Here is an 8,088-nt window from a genome sequence, read left to right as displayed (position 1 = left end):
TTTCTGATACGGACAGCTAAGCATCCACATGATGTGACACAGACTCAGAAGGTATAAGAAGCAGGTGATGACGTTGTTCGGGGCTCAAACTTTGCCGGACGCTTGCGGACGGGATTTTTGAGACCACAGCTGTGTATAGCTCAAAGCATTTTTCTCTGTCCTGTAACGACCTGATCTAGAATAAACTCTGTTACTTTTTTACTCCTGTTTTTATAGTCCTTTTTTATATGGTTTTAACGAGTTTGAGTTAAGAGTAGTAAATAACTTGCTCCCAGGAAAAGAACCGTGTGAGGAGGCCCCGGGGCGTTACAGCCTTTACTTTGAAGGGGACAAATCCTTCTCACTTTAACAAATTGGTGTTTCCGCCCGTGACCTGGAAGCAGGACAACAGAGCCACCGACGGAAAAAGCTCCACAGCCTGCGGCCGAAACAACTGATAAGGTGAGGAGATTCCTTATTACAAAATATCTCCAGTGTTTTTACTGTTAAAACACTTTGGCTGTGTTGTGATTTTCTGAAGTGAGCTGAAGCTTTTTATGCAAAAAAGGACAGAGAAATTGCTCAGAGTGATTTTAGTTTTTGTTTTTGCGGTTTTTGTTTTGTTGTATTTGTTGGTTTTTAATTTTTTTTACATTGCGAATGTGTACACATAAAAAAAAAAAAAGAAAAAAAAGGAGAGAGAGAGAGAAAGAAAGTCGTGCGTTCTGCTGTGGGTAGCGGTTGAAAGTCCGACTGAAGGCGACTGCGCAAACGTCTTCAACAACTATACTGCTCACTAGGATAAGTTGGTTGGAAAGCCCAACGGTTTCTGCATGCAGAAAGGGACGGTGATTTTATTCCCGGTCTGCCTGCAGACACGAAAGATGCACTTCTGAAAACAGACGCACAGACAGAAACCAGTCACATAGCCGGCTGGAGTTTGCCAGTATACCTCCCATAAGGACATTTACGAAAAACCGAGACTGGAAATAAGCGAGCGGGTCAGGTTGAAACGGACCTTTTGAGGTGTTTTTCTCTTTCCTTCTCTTCTCTTATAAAAGGAAAAGAGAGAGACGATAAAATGATATTCCTCATAAAACTAGAAGAGACTGATGCCCGGATTAGGTAACTTGTTTGTCTAATCCTAAAAGTTGGTGGAGTGAACTAGGCGGAACTATATCTAAATCTTTTCTTTTCTCTAAATTTCCTTTCTTTTTTCCTTTTCACTGACGGACACACTTCCTTGACGGACACAGTTGTTGACGAATGCGCTTCCTTAGCAGAAAAGCGGCTCACTGAAGTTTATAGGTAAAAAGTTTAAAGCACCGAGGGATCTCACGTAAGACGTCGAGGTCTAATTTTATACACTGTGTGAACGGAAGGTGTAAAAGATGGATGCATGTGGACTAGAAAATTGAATCCAGAAACACCTCGTTAAAAGCGAGTCTGGATAAAGGGAGAAATATGATCATGGCGAGTTATCCATTGAAGGATGCAGAGCACCACATTAGAAAATTTGATGAATGGGTAGGAAAAGAAAAAAAATGAGAGAAGATGGAGTGTTTGGGGAATTAGAGGGGCCCCCTCCAAACACTTCACAACGTGGTTTTTTATTTGGATACTCTAAAAAATAGATTGTCACAAGCTCGTGAAAAAATGGCTGGTGCTGGTGTGTTCGGACGAGACAAACACCAGAAGGAAGAAACAAAACTTTTGGATTTGATTAGACAAACCAAGTTCAATTTTAGTAACTATTTTTCTGACAAGGATTCTGAACAGAAACAGGTGGAGCAAAACGGGGCTCAGGGAGGTGAGCAGGCACTCGACACTTCAGAGGGTAAGAAAAACCTTTCATGAGTACATCTAATATTGCAGAAACAGAGCCTATTATGGACCCCAGTCCACACCAAGGTGTCAGAGAAATATTTCGTAAGGCTGGTGATGCAATGTTTCCATCAAACCCATGTGTGCAGATGCCTGTTATGGAGTTGCGTGAAGGTCAGATAAATTGTGAAATAAGGCCTACAGAGGAAGAATTGGGACAAGAGGTACGAAAGGAGTTTCAGATGCAAGATTTAATAGAGGAGGCGGTAAATAAAGCATTTCAGCATTTCAGTTCCTATTGTTATGAAAATGTCGATGTTTCTGTGATTTTTGGAGGTGAACCTTGGAAAGGAAAGCTTAAAATATAAGAGGTTGATATATTTACAATTTACGATGTCTTGAAATTAACATTTTAAAGGTAAGAAGATCAATTAGTACATTTTCAGTGCGGTAAACCCCAACCCCGGCCCAACATTGAGCTCCAGAAGGTGGATCACACAGAGCAGCCTTTCACTTAGAGGCAGGAGAGAAAGGAAAAAGCAGACACAGAGAGACTGAGTGCACACAGGGCCGATCACAGCAGAAGCAGGGCCCAGGAGTCTAGAAGCAGTTTTTACCTTAAAGACATCTACCAATTACTACACTAGAATGGTATTGTAATCTGCATTTAGAGTGACTGATTCAGGAGCTTATATTTGAAAATGTTAGACCACACAAGCTAAGTTTGTCAAACTGTAGCAAAGTGAATATAAATTAAACACTGATCACTGAGGATACTCTAAGGTGGATTAAATGGATCTTTACTCAGTCAACTGTTCAGAATAGAGTGGGTTACATCAAATAGATAAATTAGGACGGTTGAGTTCAGTGGATAAAAGAGAGGCAGACAGCAGTAGATGAAATGGAGGGTGAGTTGGATAGAGAAGGGGAGAAATGGGCAAAGAAGATCGAAGTGCGGGTTCAGTAAGATTTAGAGAAAGGAAGTAAATGCAGAAATACTAGGGAGGCCGGGATCCCACAAGTTGTGTAGTTATGGAGGTGGTTTTTGAGAGATTTCCAGCAGCGGTGATAGATATTTTGATTGAGGGCAGCAACTGTCCTTTTATCGTTGATACGGGGGCCAGATACAGCACCCTGAATCTTTATGTGCCCCCTGCCAAAAAACTACACAGGTAATGGGATTTTCAGGAGAAAAACAAAACATACCACTTTTTCAGAACCCCTTAGAGGTGTTCTCATAGTTGAAAATTCAAACATGTCATTTTTGGGGGACGCCTAGAATTAAAAAATCATTGGGTGTGAAAACTTATTTTGGTGTCTAACGTGAGCAAATAAATCTTAGGTTTCCATAAATGTGCACATATAGTTTAACAAGGATCCTAAAATGAGGCTGAAAAGCACTGGTGCAGAGGTCTTAAGAACGGACTGGTGAAAAGATTATGACTTTTTGTTTAAATTGGGAAAAAAATCCTCTAAGAAGATAAATCTAAATTGATACTGATGGATTAAACAAACTTTATGTGGCCAATGTCTGTCTGTCTGTCCTAAATGTGGAATGCATGTGAGGTAGAATGTGTGTGGTCAAGTTGGGAATGATTAAGAATATTTTTTGATGTGACATTAACATGATTAACATGATTTGCATTTTTACAGGATTGAGAAGGAGCACTGGGGGCATAACAGAAGGGTAATCGTATCAAACATGTTGCTCAGGGGCCCCACCTAGGAGAGGCCCTGACAAGACCAGAGCAGGTTGCTGTTGTAAGGTGTGAGGTAATTTTTGAGTGTGGAGTGCAGCTGAGATACTCTAGATTAATGGATTATAGATAAAAAAATAATAATTAAATATATAAGTAATTATGGGAGTGGGTGTTTTTACTTTTTGGGCAACTAAAAATTTCAGACGGGGGCATTAAATGATTTTAATTTAAAGGTAGTTTCATTTTCAATCATTAGAATTGCATTAGAGATTGATTAGTTTCATTTTTCTCTCATTAGGATTTTATTAGAGATTGATTAGGGACAGGATAAATCACACTTCCAGCTGGAACTGGACACAGCATATGGCCAAGATACCTGCAGGAGCTTAGCAGATTAGCGGGGTCAACTTTTACAAACAAGGCTGGAGAGTTAAGAACGATTTCGGTGTGACCTGACTAATTGATGAACTTTTTGATTGTTTTTTCCTGGTAACAAACCAGAGGGGTCATTTACTTTTTCCCTGCTTGTAGAGAGTGACAGTGCGGCTGTCAGGGAGCAGGCATGATTATTCAGAGGCCCATTTAAGGAGGATCAGGAGATCGTTTTGCTTAAACATGTTCTTTTTTCTTTTTCAGGCTGTGTTTGTAACAATCCTTAAATGTTAACATTTTTTCTTCCAGGACAGGCTGACAAAAGTCTCATCCTTCATTGTGTTTTGTTTAAGATGTGCATTAACCCTTATTTTCCCAACAGCTGCAGAAGTTCTGGCATGTGAAATGGACAACTTGGCTGAGAGTGACTAGAGCAAGAGAGAGAGAGGGGTTCAGATAGTTGAAAACTTTTTGATAGGAGGATTTGAATAGGTTCGAACTGACTGGACTGACTTGGTTAGTAACTGGACTGGATCGGAACCATGGCTTAGGACATTAGAGAGATGGTGTGAGAACGCAGCATGCCAGAGACAGGGTGTAGAGATTGTGGCTGCATGTTTTGTTCCCGGCTGAAGGCCATTCTGGTGAGCTCTGAGTTTGTTTTAATTCCTCTCTGGTTCTGATATGACCTATGAGGTACAGATTGATGTGGTGGTTTGAAGCTCACAGACTTTTGTTGGGGTGGAACATTAAGAGCAGTCATGCTGAAAGAGGCATTTAACGAATGACAAGATGAACCAACAACTAATTGGAGAAGTCGGTGGCACCACTGGGGTTTTTGTTGTCTTACATGTTTGTCGTTGTTTGTGTCTGTATGTTTGTTTGTTTTCTGTTTGTTTACTAACATCTTAGCCTTTATGAAAAAAAAAACACACAAAAAAAGACGTGGCACGCATGTTAAAATTTTTTGAATAGTTTTGACTACACTACGGATGGGAATGTTTCAAAATGAACAATGGATCTTTTTTGTTTGGAGAGACATTGGACACTTTCTTTCTTGAGTCGCAGGATGGATTAACCTACAAGGGGCACAGAGACTAACTTTGCTCCTAAACTTCAGAAGGAGGGATGGTGTGCAGCTGCTGAGATGCAGACATTAAGGAAATGACTGGATGCCCACTGCTTTGGACGAGAAAAGAACACTGGCAGTGATGAGTTGATGGAAGGTCATGGGATCATCGGACAAGACGGATGAAAAAAAAAGATAAGTGAACTGACACACCAGATTTCTTGTTCACAATGAAAAACTATGCTAAATTTTTCTTTATATCATCAGGGGGTGGGATATTCTTAAATAGAGTAATAAAAAAGAGGATTTAGAGATGTTTTACTATGTGATAAATTAGACTGGGTTTTTTTGATAAATAGTTTGGTCAGTTGTTAATTAGCATAATATTATTAAAGGGACAACAAGTTGAAACTTTAACTTTTGGGAATGGTAAAGTTGCATCAACAGAATGCAATTTAGGAGAAATTAGAACATTTTAGGAGCAAATGTTTAAAGCAAATGACGGTTTCTTTCAATATAAGCAATAACGATGAAGACTTATAGTGTTAATGAGCTTATGGCGATTCAATATCAGGCCCAGGGACTAAAACTTCACCATTTATTTTTTATTTTTATTTTATTTTATTTGTTTTGATTAATTTTATTTGTTTTTTGTTTGTTTTTTTTTACTGCAAGCAGAGTTATAAATAGCATTTGAGGGGCTAGATACAATTTGGGGGATGGGTAACCATACTTTTAATGCATGAAGCAATAACAACACCTGACTTTACTTCACTAGAGCTGAAATTAATACTTTAGAGGGGATGCACACTTTAGTGTTTAGTTTATTTGAGAGAACACATATGAGAAGAGATTATGTTTCCTGCACATTTTTGGATCTGGTCAGGGGTCCAGATATGACAACTATTTACTGGTTCTGGGGATATTGGAACAGATTTTCTTTTTCTTGTTTTTATTTTGTTCTTTGTTCTTTGTTTTTGTTTTGTTTGTTTTTTCTCATCGGAGCACTGCTTTTTGGAGAATATTTTAAATGGACTATAGCTGGACACTTTGCATAGAGGGGGTGCAGTCGAATTCAACACCTTCAGGAACTGTGTACTGCTGGGTTTTGGGAACGCAGCAGCGAGTCAGAGTACAATCCTGTGCTCTGAGCAGATGAACAATTTAATATGACATTTCCTCTTGAAGGGAGGAACACCTTTGACGCACTGTTTCCTTCTACCTCTATGTGATACTGCTGATGACACAGGTAAAGACTTATCCTTCAGGGGGTGTGGGGACACATGGCCCCAAGACTCTTATGGTTCAAAGCTGCTGTGGTAACAGAGGGAAACCTGATGGACTTGTCCGAACATCAAACTTTTTGCATGTTGGAGAGGATCACTGCTCCAAGAAACACTTTTTCTTCCAAACCAGTAGCGGGATGGCTCCTGACCAGTTTCCCACGTATAGATCCACTCACATAGACACACACACATACTGTCACGTAACAACACGCCCACACACGGTTAACGACTGGAAGAACACACAAGGGTCCACATGGGAATGAGGTTTTCTTTCATGCACTAACATTCACGGATACAAGGTCTGGTGGGGGAGTTTTTAATAGGGGGAATCTGCGCCAAGCTGGGTTTTTTCCTTAGAGATTAAAGAACTTCTAATAATTTTCTGGGGAGGGTGTAGCAGTAAACTAAAATGCAGTTACAAGTTTAGACGAGACTAAAACTTAATATGCTATGATGTAGAAATGGTTTTAAAATTCATTTATTTAATCCATGAATTGAGTGTTACAATGTGTAAAAAAGGGTTAAATGTTTTCTAAATATTTACAGGTTCCTTGAATTAGATTATATTAGTTGCAGTGATTTTGAGCTTATATGATGTTTTTGGGGATTTCTTTTTATTCATTTTTATTTTTTGTTTTTTGAATAGACACTGAAATAATCTGCTGAAAAAACACAGAGTCCATGTAAAATTAATTTAAATGTAGGTTAATGGTGATTTAAGGGATAAAGGGAAAGTAATTGTGGATAAGAATATCTGGTTGTGACTTAGATTTTGAGTGAATAAAGACTTGCTCATTAAAGACACTGCTTATCCTGATAAGAACACTGACTGCACTCTCTGTGTGTCAAAGGATCCCGGAAAGGATTGATGAACTGTGATGAGAACAGCCCATGAGAACCACCACATGGATTCAGCATCTATCGGCCGCTGGACTGCATGGCGAACAAAGTGGCCGTGGAGGAGGCCATACGAGACTCTGATTGATTAATTTGATTGATGAGTGATAGAGACACTGAAAGAATTCATTATCATCAGTGATATTCACCATTTGTTTTTAACTCGGACCAGGATAATTCTTGATTTAACCTAATTGTGATGTATATGTTTTGATTTATTTTGATTTTGTTTTGATGAAAATCATGGAAACATTTTGCTCCAGACCCACCAAGATCACGTTTTATGCCACTTTTTTCTTTGATGTAGAAAGACTCTGAACCTTACAGGTTCTTTAAGTAGTTGGTCAGATTCAAAACGGGGTTTTCTTGCTCAAATTGGCCGAGAGTGGGATTTCCCCGGGGTCACCCCGGTTTTTACTACCTTTTAGAGAGGGTAGCGTTGTCCGGTGGAGAACGGCCCAACCTGTCCTGCGACGTCCCCTACTGTGACTGACTGGTTGGTAAAGTTGAATAGATGGTTTATCCATGAGGAGCGGTCACGTTTAGGAGGCCTCCAGGTGGGAGTGAGAGTAGATGAATTTGGCCTTATTAGATTTATAGGCTTAGGTTATCTAGTCTAAGGTAACTTAAAATAATGTGCGCATAGGAAACTAAAACAGCTTTCCTTTAATTAGATGACACCCAAATTGTAGTTAAATGCTGAAACTGTGGTCTTGAGTGAGAACATTTGGTCTGTGAAGCTTTGATTGTGATTACTTTTGATCCCTAATTAATGATACATGACTAATTATAGATGCTCTCTGGGTCACCCGGTCCTTCAAAGATGTGTCGCTTCTTGTGTTTTTAAGTTACCTGTAAAAACGGTAACTTATCAGGGGGAGTTGTTAGGGTTTATTATTTATACATCATGTGCACTGTTAATTTGTCAGATTAGACAGAGCAGAAGGCCTTCCTTCACATT

At 39.4% G+C, this 8,088-nt stretch overlaps 1 long non-coding RNA gene across 1 annotated transcript; it reads left to right on the top strand.

Moving 5' to 3' along the window:
* Positions 1-219: 219 nt before the first annotated feature.
* Positions 220-2,545, top strand: LOC119771486. Its single transcript, XR_005279149.1, has 2 exons — positions 220-441; positions 1,236-2,545. It is a non-coding gene; the product is annotated as an uncharacterized LOC119771486 (long non-coding RNA).
* Positions 2,546-8,088: the final 5,543 nt, after the last annotated feature.

This window comes from Cyprinodon tularosa, unplaced genomic scaffold (genome assembly GCF_016077235.1).
Source record: "Cyprinodon tularosa strain WSP-4 unplaced genomic scaffold, ASM1607723v1 ctg674, whole genome shotgun sequence".
Taxonomy (NCBI): Eukaryota; Metazoa; Chordata; class Actinopteri; order Cyprinodontiformes; family Cyprinodontidae; genus Cyprinodon; species Cyprinodon tularosa.
Note: the sequence above shows the minus strand (reverse complement) of the source record. Positions and strands in the feature narration are given on the sequence as shown.